This window comes from Rhinatrema bivittatum, chromosome 6 (genome assembly GCF_901001135.1).
Source record: "Rhinatrema bivittatum chromosome 6, aRhiBiv1.1, whole genome shotgun sequence".
Lineage (NCBI taxonomy): Eukaryota > Metazoa > Chordata > Amphibia > Gymnophiona > Rhinatrematidae > Rhinatrema > Rhinatrema bivittatum.
In genome coordinates this window covers 99,122,555-99,138,544 of record NC_042620.1, presented here as the reverse complement: position 1 = coordinate 99,138,544, position 15,990 = coordinate 99,122,555, and the positions used below count along the sequence as shown (strand labels likewise).

At 41.2% G+C, this 15,990-nt stretch overlaps 1 protein-coding gene across 1 annotated transcript in view; it reads left to right on the top strand.

The window, feature by feature from the left end:
• The window catches only part of LOC115093623 (sodium channel protein type 2 subunit alpha-like), a 655,694-nt gene that overhangs the window by 403,157 nt on the left and 236,547 nt on the right, over positions 1-15,990 (top strand). The gene's annotated exons all lie outside the window — the stretch shown is intronic.

Genomic DNA, 15,990 nt, shown 5'->3' with positions numbered 1-15,990 from the left:
GGGCAGTACCTCAAGAAGTCATTAGCTGAATGGGAAAATCTGGGGACAGTTCAAGGATAGTAAGCAAAACTAAAAGGAGATATCATAAGGGCAACTAATTTTTTGTTAAAAAAGTAAATAAATGGAAGAGGAAAAGTTGGCTGTTTATGGTTTTCTAAAGAAGTAGCTGAAAAGGTAAGGGAGAAAAGGTTAGCAATCAAACTATAAGAGATCAAAATAAGAGGAAGACAAGCAACAATATCTGGAAAAATTAAGAGAAGCTGAGAAAATAGGAATACAAAAACTAAAATAGAAGAAAAATAGCAAATACAGTTACATATGCTAGTGATAGAAGCTAATGAGTTAAAAACAAAATTGCTTAACAAGTAATTCTGTTCAATCTTCACTGTAGAAGGTGCTGGAGTAGGATCACATAAAACGAATACATGTAAGATAGGAAGTGAGGTAAACTTCAATCGATTTTGAAAACAGTGTGTTTATAAGGAACTAACTAAACTTAAAGTAGATAAGGCGATGGGGTCAGATGGGATACATCCAAAGATAATAAGGGAACTTAGAGATGTGCTGGCAGCTCCATTGGCTAACCATTTCAATGCTTCTTTAGAGTATGGAGTAGTCCCAGAGAACTGAAAAAGGGTGGATGTGGTTCCTATTCATAAAAGTGGAAGTAAGGAGGAGGCTGGGAACCACAGACTGGTTAGTCTGACCTCTGTGGAATTGATTCTAAAGCAGAGAGTAGTGCAAATTTTGGAATCCAATGGATTGCAAGTTCCGAGGCAGCATGGTTTGTCAGACAAATTTGATCAATTTCTTTGACTGTGTGATCAGGGAATTGGACCATGGACTTCAGTAAGGTCTTTCACATGGCTCCACACAGAAGACATATAAATAAATTGAACACCCTTGGCATGGAACCTAGAGTGACTAACTGAGTTAAAAACTAGCTGAGTGGGAGGCGACAAAGGGTAGTGGTAAAATGAGTTTTCTTTGACGAGGGGGGTGTTAAGTGCAGTGTGCCTCAGGGATCAGATCTTGGACTGATTCTTTTCAACATTTTTGTGAGCAACATAAAACATAAGGATGGCCAGAAAAGGTTTGTGTTTTTGCCAATGATACCAAAATCTGTAACAGGGTGGATAGTCAAGAAGGGATGGAAAATATGAGGAGGGATCTAGCAAAGCTTGAGAAATGGTCTAAGGACTGGCAGCTATGATATAATGCTAAAAACACGCAGAGCAATGCATTTAGGATGCCAAAACCCAAGGGAAAGGTACAGTATTGGAGGTAAAATTCTTCTAAACACAAAGGAAGAACAGAATCCGTGGATGATTGTATTTGATGATCTTAAAATGGCCAAACAGGTGGATAAAGCAATGTTAAAAGCCAGAAAGATTCTTGGCTGCATAAGGGGAAGGACTGGTCAGCAGAAAAAGGGAGGTGTTATTGCCCCTGTATAGATCCGTGGTGAGACCTCATTTGGAATACTGTGTACAATTCTGGAGCCCACATCTTCAAAAGGATATAAACAAGATGAAGTTAGTCCAGAGGGTGGCTACTAAAATGGTCAGTGTCCTTCATTCTAAAGCATATGAGGATAGACTTAAAGATTGAAACATGTGTACCCTGGAGGAAAAGCAAATTAGGGAAGATATGATAGTCATTCAAATATCTCAATGATTTCCATGCAGAGAGATGAATCTCTTTCAATGGAAAGAAGACTCTAGAACGAGGGGTCATGCAATGAGGTTGAAAGGGGTAGTCTCAGGATTAATCTTAGGAAATATTTCCTTACAGAGAGGGTAGGAGATGCATGGAACAGACTCCCAGTGGAGGTGATGGAAACAAAATCAGTATCTGAATTCAAGAAAACATAGGATAAATATAGGGGATCTCTAAGGAAGCGATGCTAAATTAATTGGATGGATGGGCAGATTAGATGTGCATCAACAAGAGGTGGCTTGAGTAATTGTCCAATGTGTGTTTCCACTATGGCTTTAGTAGCTTTTATGCATGTATGCAGGTGGATTTTAAAACATGCTCACATGAAGGAAAAACAATTAGTCCACCAGTTTGTTCAGTTGATATTGAGGTCTTCAAAACCCCTCTGGTTCTTCTGAATGTCCTAAAACTTGAGATCGCCAGACTTGCTCTTCATCAGGACCAGCAGTAAAATTACACGGATAACATGCCAACGTGTGCCATGATCAGCTTTATTAAAATTCAGAGGTATGTACATAAGTCATGGCCCTGCCCCAGAACTCCCATGCTCCACCCATTCCCTGCCCTCTTTCCTCTCCTTTATTCTTGATAAGTGCACGGGTATGTCGCGTACTTCGCAGCTTCTTAAAATTTGCGTTGTTCACGCGCTGCCCACTTACCTGTGTATATGGCTGTTTTGCACGAGCAATGCTTTTAAAATCTACCACTTAGTTAACAACACATTTCTTTAAGTGGCTATGTGAAGGAGCTTGTCTGAGGAACCCCCATGTGTACCCTGGAGGAAATGCAAATTAGGGAAGATATGTCTGGTCTCGGTCCATCTTAAGAAAGAGCATTAAGATTACCGAGTGGCTCCCAGAGCGGGATATAAAATAGGCTCAGAGGGGAGCAGGAGAGGGAGGTCTGGGAACTCTAGAAGACAGTAACCATGAGTAGAGAGGGGAGGCAGCCCCTGGAAAATAAGATTGTTAAATGATTTTTTATAGTAACTGTATATGTGCAAAGTTTTAATTTGTTTAAGAACATTTTCTAAAAAAAAAAAAAAAAAAAAAGGTGGGAGGGGGATATAAATGACTATTGTGAGTCTATCCAATGGTAAATTATTATAATTTACACCTTAAGGCAGACAAACGCAATGGGGCTGGTGAAAGGGTGCTCTGCAGTAATGTTATGGTAAATGTATCTGTTATAGTAAATGCACCTGCCCCTTCACTACCTTAGGGCAATGAAGGGGCAGTGAGGTGGTATAAAGGCAAGCCACAGTATTTCATTATTTCTATTTATTTATTTTATTTATTTATTTAAGGTCTCTTATATACCGATATCCGTTCGCACATCGTATCGGTTCACAAAGAACAAAAACTTTTGGGCGGCGCCCTTACATAAAACCGAAATAATAGTACAGAATAACAGGGGGATTAGGCGATGCAAATTAATAGATCAATAAATATTGAAAACTGTAAATATAAAGTATTATATTACATTATATTACATTTTTGCTTAGTACTGAATGTAGTATGTGCAAGACAAAAGCAGTATGGAAAGTGACATTCTGGAAGAGACCTCTGCTGCAAATTCACTGGGGAAAAAGTGCTCAGGTATACAAAAGTGTATAAGAGGTCAGCACTTGCATTCCAGCTTAGTTGTAGGCTCATTTTACATGTTAAAAGGATTTGCATATTATTGATAAGGGAATTTGCATTTTAGCACTTGGGGAATATTTAATTGTAATAGCCTGAGGCACAACACATGAGAGGTCAAGGCTTCCCTCAGTGTTTTTTTTTATTTACATTTTCTGTTTTATTAACCATTCCCTTCCTAATAATTCCTAATAATTCCTAATAATTCCTAACATTCTGTTTGCTTTTTTGACTGCTGCAGCACACTGAGCCGACAATTTTAAAGTATTATCCACTATGATGCCTAGATCTTTTTCCTGGATGGTAGCTCCTAATATTGGGTTCTGTATTAGGAGTCGCCACCTAGGTAAAGAACCTCAGAGTCATCATGGACAGTACATTGAAATCCTCAGTTCAGTATTCAGTGTTGATCACAAAAGCAAATAGAAAGCTAAGAATTTTTAAAATAGAAAATACAACTGGGAATATGATAATGCCTTTCAATTAATCCATAGTGCACTACCTTGATTATTATGTGTAGTTCTGGCCCACCACATCTCAGTAAAGATATAGCAGAACTAGAAAAAGTGCAGAAAATGGCAATAGAAATGATTAAGGGGTTGGAATGACTCCCTTATGAAGAAAGGCTAAATAATGTAATTTTTATATTCTTCTTTTTGGTACTTCAAAGTGGATTACATTCAGGTACTATAGGTATTTCCCTTCCCCAGAAGGCTTACAATCTAATCCCTAGATTCATCAAGCTATGGTAAAATTAGCAGAAATAGGGCACATTAGCATCCCACAATAAAAAGATTGGCATGGTTAGGGAAATTAACAAAATATGGCATCATATATGTAAATATCGTGACACATGAATCTGTTGCATCACATGTCATTTTATGCGTCACAGTCATTTTACATATGGCACTTTATTGTCTTTGTTTATATACCTGCTTCCTGTAGCTTCCCCTTTGAGGGTGTTTCGAAGGAGAAGAGGAGTTTGTTGAGTAGTTGGTGCATAGTTGAAGGAGTAGTTGGAAGAGTTCTAGATTCGATTACCTCATTGTGATGTCCTGTTTCTTGTTTGTCATCTGTTTACCTTTACCTTTGTCTACTATGTTTATCTGTGTGTGAAAGAAGAGTGTTAGTTTTTGTGCATTTGTCTTGTTTGTCTGTCTGTCCTTTTGCATTTATTTATTTATTTAGCATTTTTCTATACCGACTTTCCAATAACAAAATTATTGATCAATTCGGTTTACATTTTAAACAATAACAACAATGACAAGAAAATGTCTTACAATGAACAGGTCGAATTAACTTGGATTAAGATATAAGGGGGTAATAACATAATTAACATGAGCGGTGCCTAATATAGGCTAGAGGCTGGGTTTTAATGATAGACTGCCGAAGATAAGATACTGCCAAAGATCATGTGATTTCTAGAGAAGATCTATATAGTTCTCTAGCGTGTTACCACTGAGGGGATATTGGCAGGGATATTTCGCAGGTTGATGTTATGGGAAAGCTTGGTTGAATAACCAAGTCTTGAGTCTTTTTTTAAATGTAGTGGAGCATTGCAGTGATCTGAGCTCTGCTGGGAGAGAGTTCCAGAGTTTAGGCCCAGCTGTGGAGAAAGCTCTTTTACTTAATGCTGATTTCATCGGTGGAATTTGAAGGTTGTTTTTGTAGGCTTGTCTCACTGGTCTGGAAGATGTGTGGAGTTGGAGAGGGAATGTGAGCTCGAGTGGTGCCAGGTTGTGTATTGCCTTGTGGGTTACTGAGAGCACTTTGAATAGTATTCTGAATTTGACGGGAAGCCAGTGTAGGCTTTTTAAGATGGGTGAGATGTGGTCTCTTTTGTTGGACTTGGTTAAGATCCTTGCTGCAGCGTTCTGCAGCATCTGTAGCGGTTTTATGGCGTTGGCAGGGAGACCCAGTAGAAGTGAGTTGCAGTAATCTATTTTCGTGAGAATGATTGCTTGTAGAACTAATCGGAAGTCTTTGAAATGTAGGAGTGGTCTCAGTCTTTTTAAGACTTGTAATTTGAAGAATCCATCCTTTACGATGTTATTTATGAGTGATCTATAATTCATTTGGTTATCAAGTATAACTCCTAGATTTCTGACTTGTGGAGTTATTGTTAATTGAGTTGACAAGATGGTACTTGGAAGTGTGTAAGTTCCGTTTTGGGAAATGAGGAGATATTCTGTTTTGTTTTGATTAAGGATCAAGTTGAGGTTGGTGAGTAAGTTGTTGATGGCTTGTTGGCAAGAGTTCCAGAAGTCCAGAGTTTTTTGGAGAGATTCAGTAATTGGAATCAGTATCTGAACATCGTCTGCATATAAGTAGTGGACGAGATTCAGGTTGATGAGGAGCTGGCAGAGTGGCAGAAGGTAAATATTGAATAAGGTTGGAGAGAGTGATGATCCTTGTGGGACTCCTAAGTTGCAGGTGACTGGCGGAGATTCTTCCTTGTTGATCTTGACCTTATACTGTCTGTTCTGTAGGAACGATTTGAACCAGTTGAGGGCCTCATCTCTGATGCCAATTTCTGCCAGGCGATCTATTAATGTGTTGTGATTGATCGTGTCAAAAGCTGCTGTTAGATCTAGGAGGATGAGAAGACACGGTTGTCTGTTTTCAAGTTTAAGTAATATAGAGTCCGTTAATGAGATTAGGAGGGTTTCGGTGCTTCGAGATTGGCGGAAACCGAACTGCGATGGGGAAAGAATTTTGTGGTCGTTTAGGTATTCTGTTAGTTGTTTGTTTGCAACTCGTTCCAAGATTTTTGCGATGAAGGGTAGATTAGCTATTGGGCGAAAATTGGCTGGGTTTTCAGGAGAAAGATTAGGTTTTTTTATGAGTGGTTTTATGATTGCCATTTTTAGAGGGTCAGGTACAATCCCGTGAGAGAAGGAGCAATTTATGATTTGTGCGATGGGTTTGGATATGATTTTAGCACAAGAGATGAGGAGATTGGTGGGTATGGTATCCTGAGGGTGAGAAGAAGGTTTGAGCTTTTTTAGGATATTTTCGATCTCTAAGGATGAGGTCGGTTCGAACTCCTTAAGGCTAGCCTTTTGTGATGAGACTGCAGCTCGAGGTATTACTGGCGTAGTGTAATTATTATTGTTATTATTAATAGGAGTTAATTATTATTGTTATTATTAATAGGAGTGGTGAGAAGTGGTGAGGGAGAGGATAGGAAAGTGTGGAGAGGAGAGGCATGTGGAGAGAAGGAAAGGAGGAGGAAGAGAGGAAAGGAGGAGGAGAAGGGCAGGAATGGTGGGAAGAGGAGGAGGAGTAGGGACAGTAAGAGTAGAGATAAGGTGGTGGGAAGGGGAGGGGTCTAGGCAGGTGAGTGTGAAGGAAGGAGAGCTTCAGTAGGACTAGACAGAAGACAGAGGATTGGGTGGTTTTCAGGGCAGGTGCAGGAGAGAGGGAGGAAGGGAGAAGAGCAGTGAATGAGAGCACGAGTCAGAAGAGTGACACCACCTCTCCAGAAGTGATAGTAGCAACCCAATCCTCTGGCAGCCAGGCAGCAGCTTGTCCATGTCTATGTGCCTACAAGCTCAGCATGGAAGATAACAAGCAGCTCATCACTGGGGTCCTGGAGAATTACAACTTGCTATTCAGCATCCAGGCTGAGATGACCTCCAGGGCGATCAAGGGACAGATATACTGGACAATTTTCTAGGCCTTATCCCAAAGGAGCAGCATCAAGAGGACCAAAGCACAAGTGGCCCACCATTACAGGGACATCAAGGCACAGTTGAAGAATAAGATGGCCAGCAGGAACAAATACATGCGCCATACTGGAGGAGGAGCCCCATGCCACATTGTCCTCACCCCAATGGAAGGGGACCAGTAAGTCACATCACCTGTAAATGTGAAGTCTGCTACAGATATCTTCCTTTTTTTTGCATAGGATGCTCACATGCAATAATGCAAAGTGCAAATCTTATGCAAAACAGAACATCTGTACTTCTTAGCATTCATAACAATATCTTCTTCATTTCTAACATCAAGATCAGATTTACCAAATAGAGATGTTACCGGCCCGCCATGGGAAATTTCATTTTCCACGGTTTGGGCCGATTTTATTTCATCTAACCCCGAACCAAAGCACAAAACCCACCCCTACACTTCAAATCTAAAAAAAAAAACCAAACAAACCCAAACCCACCGCAACCATTCAAATGTAATTAATTGCAACCCCCCACCTTACCGACCCCCCCCCCCCAAGACTTGCCTGACCCCCCCCCCCCCCCAGACTTACCGAAAGTCCCTGTTGGTCCAGCGAGGTCCCAGGAGCGATCTCCCCCTCTCTGGCCATCGGCTGCCACTAATCAAAATGGCACCGATGGCCCTTTGCCCTTACTGTGTGACAGGGGCTATCGGTGCCATTGGCCAGCTTCTGTCACATGATAGGAGCAATGGACAGCCAGTGCCATCTTGGATGGCCGGTGCCATCTTGGACCATCCATTGCTCCTACCATGTGACAGGGCGGGGGGGGGGGGGTCGGGAAAGTCTTAGGGGTTGGGAGGGTGTGGGGTTGCAATTAATTACATTTGAAGGGTTGGGATGGGTTAGGGTTTTTTTTTAATGTGCCCTATCTCCCCCCCCCCCCCCCTGAAATACGATAGAAAACCACACGAAATTTGTGGGTTTTCTTATCATTTCGTCGCCTCCCGAAACGTGACGAAATAGGAAATATCGTCTCTATTTCCTATTTCATCGCAAACGAATGAACATCCCTATTACCAATGCATCTACTGAGTTGCCAATAATTATCAGCATATTTAGTTTTGGCCAGGACTTTGCCAACTTAAAAATCCGTAATTAAAAAACAAAAATAGAATAAAAAATGGCAAAGGGAGCATGGAAGATTATTTAAATAGAAGAATTTGTAGGATGTTCCTGCCACCATTTAAATGCCATCTGCTAAATGTTCTTTCAAGAGTCAGCTCTAAGACTTTTCACATGCGATAGGATATTAAATAGCTGGAGGGGAGGAGTCGGGGCGGGGAGGGGGAGGAGTCGGACGCAGCACTGCTGGCGGCGATAATATGAGGGACATTATCACTGGCCGTAGGACGGCGAATGACACCACCTTTCATGGAGGTGCTATTTGCATGAAAGGTTGCAGCCGGCCGCACCACAGCCGGAGAAATCGCAGCACCGTGGCACGAACGGCTGCGGCCTTTCATAGGCCTGCCCCCCCCCCCCCCCCGGCCCCTTTTTCACTGGATTCATCATTCTGCGAAGAATGACGAATTCAGCCCTAAGTGTGCACAAATGATATAATCACATATTTGAACTTCAAATTTTAAAGGGATACGCAAATAGATTTTACTCATATTATTCATATTACTTAAGCATATTTGCCCCCCTCCAACCTTAACTTGGCTTTACACGCTTAAGTCAGGGAATTTTATAACATGCATGTGGCAATAAAATTACCAGTTTTACCAATTAGTCTACCAATTCACCTAGTCCATCTGCAGCTCATGAAGATCCTCCTGGCTCTTCAGCCTGAAGTCCCTCCATTTCATTCAGTCCCCTCCACCCGGTCATTTTTTCACTTTTGAGATGTTTATCCCTTACTCCTGATATTAGGATTAGATATACACAAATAAAAAACGTATTCGGTCAATTTGGTAGGTTGTAAAATAGCAACTTTACTCGCTTAAATGTTATCCCCTCCCCAGAACGCCCCTTTTTCACACACACACAAGTTTACTCATAGTCTCTGAAATACATTTGTATTGTTATGGTTTTTAAAAGTGTATACTTGTGTACGTGCTATTTTACACATGCACGTGCTTTGTAAATTCACCTCTAAGTGTTTCTTTGCAAATGCTATGTGACCCATCATATGGCTTTTCTTCAGCAGCAGCTTCTTTCTTGACATTCTCCCATGCAGGCCATGTTTGTAGAGTCATCTTGAAATTGTTGAACAGTCAATATTTTCCCCAGTCTCAGCCAGACACCTCTGTAGTTCTTTTAAAGTACAGCAGTTTCTTTTACCCATGGCTACTTAATTTGGAGGGACTTGGTGATGCCAAGCTGTTTGTATTATACAGTGATCAACCTGTCAGTGCCCCAAGGAATATTTAAATACATTGAAATTTTCTTATAGCCTTCCTCAAATCTATACCTTTGAATAATATTGTCTCAGAGTTCTTTTGACTTCTTGTTTGGCATGTTTTCACATTTGCTTTAAACTAATTTCATACAACAGAATTCATCGCACACACCAACATAAAAGAAAATTGTGTTCTATAGAATTCAGTGGGGTTCCATTTCAACACAGATTAGGAATGAAAAATAACCATGCAAAATTGCTGAAACACAAAATCAGCAAATCTGCTCAAATGTTCATCCTGATCTCTGTTCAGGCATATTTATATAACTGGTGTTAGGGATTGCCTTGACATGGGCTCTAGCATTCTAAGTTGTCAGTGTTGTAGTGGACCTAGGGGGAAACATTCACTGGGGAAGACTGTAAATCTCTCTGGGGAAGGATAAAATTCTTTCTGGCAGACATGGAATAATTTCAAGCAACAGTCCTTGGAGTGTTCCAACTGACCTGATTTTATTTATAGAGGAAGAGTACTTACAAAGTCTAATTCAAAGGAAACTCCACAGTAAATGCATTCATGTTTTGAGACAGTTGCTTCTATAATTGGTCCTCATATATGGAACTCTCTACCTTCTTCACTGAGAACTGACCCCTCTACATCTTCCTTCAGAAAAAGCCTTAAAACTTGGCTTTTTTTGAAAGCTTTCCCCTCACAAATTTAATTTTTTAACATCACCATTCTACAATTTCCTTTTTCTTTAGGTACATAGAATGTAATTGAACAATAGGTTCTCTTGTTTATATAGGTTTGGTATTTGTTTTTAATTTATTATTGATTTTAATTTTAATTGTTTAATTTTATATTTAGTATGTTTAACTGTTTTACTGTATTCTGTTTTCGTAGTTTACCTGGAGACAATTCTGTTATGTGTAAACCAATATGAAATTTTGAATAGAATGTCGGCATAGAAAAACAAACAAATAAATAAATAATAGAAGCATTAAAAAGAAGCATTAGTTCACAATGGCATACCAGCTTAAATTTCCAGACTCAAAGTAACTTCAGGGTAGATGCTGCAGTAGGCTGAGTTCCTGCTTCCATAAGCTGATGTTATTAGGGATGTAATCGGGCTTCGGATGATTGAAAATATCGTACAATATTTTCAAAATCGTCAGAAATCGGGGGCTCCCCCAAAACGATAGGAAAACCCCACGAAATTGTTCGTGGGGGTTCTCTTATTGTTTTGGGGGAGGGCGGGAAAAACGGCACACAAAAATAACCCCTAAACCCACCCCGACCCTTTAAAACTAATCCCTTAGCTTTCCCCACCCTCCTGACCCCCCCAAAAAACTTTTTACAGGTACCTGGTGGTCCAGTGGGGGTCCTGGGAGCGATCTCCCGCTCTCGGGCCATCGGCTGCCACTAATCAAAATGGCGCCGATGGCCCTTTGCCCTTACCATGTGACAGGGTATCCGTGCCATTGGCCGGCTCCTGTCACATGGAGGGAGTACTGGATGGCCGGCGCCATCTTTAAAAATGGTGCGGGCCATCCAGTGCTCCTACCATGTGACAGGGGCCGGCCAATGGCACGGATACCCTGTCACATGGTAAGGGCAAAGGCCATCGGCACCATTTTTATTAGTGGCAGCCGACGGCCCGAGAGCGGGAGATCTCTCCCGGGACCCCCACTGGACCACCAGGTACCTGTAAAATCTTTTTGGGGGGGTCAGGAGGGTGGGGGAAGCTAAGGGATTAGTTTTAAAGGGTCGGGTTTTTTGTTTATCGGCTCGGGCACAGCCGATAAACAAAACCACGATCAGGCTGGATGAAAAAAAAAACATGATGTGAATTGGAACCGGAATCAGAACCGATTCCAGTTCCAATTCACATCTCTAGATGTTATGGCTCAAATTACTTGGGCATCAAAGAAATATTAAAGCATTCATGTTAAGGAATCCAGAATCCATCTCATTCCCAGTATGGCAAAGATTATTACTTTCATTCAGCAGAAGTACATATCAGAGTTAACTCCTGAACAGATGAAGTTCTGATTGTTGTACTACATTGGCCTCCTAGGGTCATTAAGCAAATCCAGACTAGGAATTGGGTGCATTACTAGAATTTTCCATGCTGGTTCTGGAGCTATCTTGGTAAGATGCTAACTCTTTATCTTGTTCCCTGGAACTGCCAGTCTCTGTACAGTATCAAATAACTAGAGCTTTCTAAACATACACATGAGGTCTCATGACCTAGTTTACAGGGGCTTCAAGATACAAAGGATATCATAAGCTATTATGCAAGGATTTATGGTCTACAGAGATATAATTGCTGATTCATACCAATAAGAGTCCTGTAAAATATTGTGGAATATCTGATTCCATTGTGCAAGGGTTACATGAGCAAAACCAACTTTTATTTATTTATTTATTTAACATTTTTATATACCGAAATTCATGTAGCAAAAGTTACATATCAATTCGGTTTACATTATAACATTAAACAGGCATGACAGAATGCAATTATATCGAACAGGTGGATAAACTTGGATCAAGTAACTGGGGATTAAAGAACAAAAAATACAATAAGAATGAGGTTCTAGAAAGGACCTGGCTAAATATACAGAAGTCACGGTACAAGGTGCACATATTTGGAAAGATTGAGTGGAAAATTATTGGTATGGATAGAAAGCTTGTTTGAATAGCCAAGTTTTGAGTCTCTTTTTAAAGGCGATAGGGCAAGGTTCTTTCTGGAGGTCTGGTGGTAGAGAGTTCCATTGCGCGGGGCCTGCTGTGGATAGAGTACATTTATTTAATGAGATTTTGATGGTTGGGGCGAGGAGAGTGTCCCTATAGGCTGCTCTCACCGGTCTGGAGGGTATATGTGGCTGAAGAGGGATATTGAGTTCCAGTGGAATGAGCTTGTGTATAGATTTGTGTATGATTGTTAGTACTTTGTAGGAGATTCTGAACTTGATTGGGAGCCAGTGTAGGTTTTTCAAAATGGGGGTAATATGATTTCTTTTGTTAGACTTAGTCAGAATCCTGGCTGAAGCGTTTTGAAGCATTTGTAATGGTTTTATGGTGTTGGTTGGGAGGCCGAGTAGGAGGGAGTTACAATAGTCAATTTTTGAAAAAATGATTGCTTGGAGAACTGCCCGGTAGTCTTGGAAATGGAGGAGCGGTCTGAGTCGTTTCAGGACTTGCAAGTTATAGAAGCCGTCCTTAGTGGTATTATTAATAAATCTCTTAAGGTTTAGTTGATTGTCCATGATGACTCCGAGGTTTCTAACTTGAGAGGAGAAGGATAGTTGACTAGTAGGGGGTAAGTTAGATGTTGCATAGTTACAGTCCTGTGTGACGAAGAGTAGTTCAGTTTTGTTGGAATTAAGGATCAGGTTAAGGCTCATAAGTAGGTTGTTGATGGCTTGGAGGCAGTTGTTCCAGAATTCTAGTGTTTTTTGTAGTGATTCCGTAACCGGGATGAATATTTGCACGTCGTCTGCGTAGATATAGTGGGTTAATTTTAGTTTGGAGAGAAGCTGGCAAAGTGGTAATAGATAAATGTTGAAGAGAGTGGGGGATAGGGAAGAGCCTTTTCAGCAAGATGAGCCTTTTCAGCAGCAAGGGTTCACTTAAGTCAGGGACCTGGTTTATTTTAATCCAATTTGATATACCACTATTGTACATCAATCACAGCAGTTAACAATAAAATTGAGTCATCTGCAAAATAAGATCTAAGAAATATTAACATAACATAAATAGTAACAGTAAATAAAATCTTAATACATAAAATACAATACAATGAGCAGATGCAATTATCAACATATAACATAAAACACACAAAACCTACAATAAAAAGCATTACAACAATATTATAAAATATGTAATTAATTACATTACTTTAAAAATCACAAGTCACCAACTGTACCATTTTATAAACTAAATCAAATGTAAATTAGTTGATGCCACAACAATGGATCTTGATGTGCAAAGGCAGAACACCTCATAGATTCTAGTCTAATCTTTGAAGGTATCATAAGAAGATCTTTTTAGGAGGACTATCAGGCCCTTGATGGATAATAACAGATCAGTAAATTGGAAATATATTGTGTTTAACTCCCATGGAGCATTTTAAAAATGAGACATACAATTTTCTGAACTTAAATCAGCATAAAACTGGAAACCAGTGTAGTTTTTCCAAAAGTAAAAGAGACATGATCATATTTCTTTAACCCCATAATATGTCATGCTATAGTATTTTATAAAACCTGAAGTTTAAACAAAATATCTGGAAGATCTTGGTAAAAAAAAACATTACAATAATCAATCCAGGACAATACCAGCATTAGGGATGTGCAGCAGGGACGGATTCATCCCATTCGGTATTTGTTGGGACCCAAATCCATTGCATCCATTCTTGGGGGACCCAGATCCATTCATTAATTACATATGTATTCGTTTCCCAAAAAAACCTCCATCCCAACCCTATAAATTTAATTAACTACAGCCCCCCACCCTCCTGACCCCCCCCCCCCAAGACTTGCCAAAAGTCCCTGGTGGTCCAGCGGGAGTCCTGGAGCAATCTCCTGCACTCGGGCCGTCAGCTGCCGATATTCAAAATGGCACCGATAGCCTTTGACCTTACTATGTCACAGGGGCTACCGGTGCCATTGGTTGACCACTGTCACATGGTAGGAGCAATGGTCAGCCGGTGCCATCTTGTGTTCCTACCATGTAACAGGGGCCGACCAATGGCACCGGTAGCCCCTGTGACATAGTAAGGGCAAAGGCTATAGGCGCCATTTTGAATACCGGTAGCCGACAGCCCGCATGCAGGAGATCGCTCCAGGACCACCGCTGGACCACCAGGGACTTTTGGCAAGTCTTGGGGGGGGGGGGGGTCAGGAGGGTGGAGGTTTATTCGTTAGTGATATGTTTTATTCGTGGGGGGTTGCCATATATTTCGTGACCCCCATGAATACGGCATATATGTTGCGGATTGCCAATATATTGCAAACGAATGCACACCCCTAACCAGCATATGCACAAGCTTTCAAAGATCATGCTGCTCTAAAACAATCTCACAAAGAAAGAAGATCTCACCGCAGCCAAAATTTGTTGTTTTGTAGTCAGTTTTGGATCATTCCGAATGACTAATGATAACACCACATCTCTTACTGGGATATGAATCCCAGCCATTTGTGGAGAAATACTCAAAGGAACATTCTGCTTCCTAATCATCAATGCCTCTGATTTATTTGAATTAACTAATTTTATGAGAGAATAACCATTGGGAAATATGATGTAAGGAGTTATTAAAACTTCCTAACATGTCCATGGCCCCGACTTTTCCATAAGCTTCAAACTGTATCATCTATATAGAAAAAGCACTGTAGTATGCTCTCAGAGGCAAATAAAGTACCAGAACTCCATCTTCTGGATCTTCAGCACATAAGTACGGTAGTTAGCAAGATTTCTTCCTTAATATATGGATATTATAGAAAGAACTAGAAAATGTGGTTACCACATTTATCATCAGTAAAGAAAGGTCATAGGAATCTGAATGTTCAGATTGTGATAACACTTATGGGTGTGTGATAGCTGGCTTCTTGCATACTTGGAGAAACCAGACCCACACGACTGTTACCAATAGCTCTGACCACATTAGAGAACTGAACTATATTAAAGAAGTTCATGTATATCTCCCTCCTCTCCTATTCAAAAGAAGGGTACTATACATAGGGATAGATTTTCAAAGGGTTACATGCGTAACCCCGAAAACCTGCCCCTGCGCGCGCCGAGCCTATTTTTCATAGGCTTGGCGGCGCGTATGTCCCGGGGCTTTGAAAAAGGGGCGGGAAGGGGGTGGGCCGTGGGCGTGGCACCGATCCGGGGGCGGTCCAGGGTGGGACCGAGGCCTCCGGCACAGCGGCTGTGCCGGAGGTTGGTGCACCGGCAGCTGGCCGGTGCGCACAAGATACACCTGCAAGAGGCAGGCATAAAAAATAAAATAAGGTGGGGGGGGGGATTTAGGTAGGGCTGGGGGGTGGGTTAGATAGGGGAAGGGAGGGAAAGGTGGGGGGAAGTGAAAGAAAAGTTCCCTCCCTCCCTCCTGTGTGCATGTTATAAAATCCCCGGATTTTATAACATACACACAGCAGCACGTGCATGTTATAAAATCGGGTGTACATTTGTGTGGAGGGACCGGGGAAAAGCATCGGGGCTCCTCTAGGGCTCGGCGCATGCAAGGTTCATAAGTGTGCACCCCGTTGCACGCGCCGACCCCGGATTTTATAACATGCACATAGCAGCACGTGCATGTTATAAAATCGGGTGTACATTTGTGCGAGGCGAGTAGCATGTACAAATGTACCCCACGCACATAGGATTAATAATCTGCCCCATAGTCAACATTTAGGTAAGTGTAACCTCCAAGAGATGATGCATCTGAAGACAGAGGATTGACTAATGCCAGTTGTGTCTTCTTCCACACTTTGAAAGTTGCCAGTAGCCAGATAACAGAAAAGTCATAATTTTCAACTCAACAGACAAGCTGTCAATA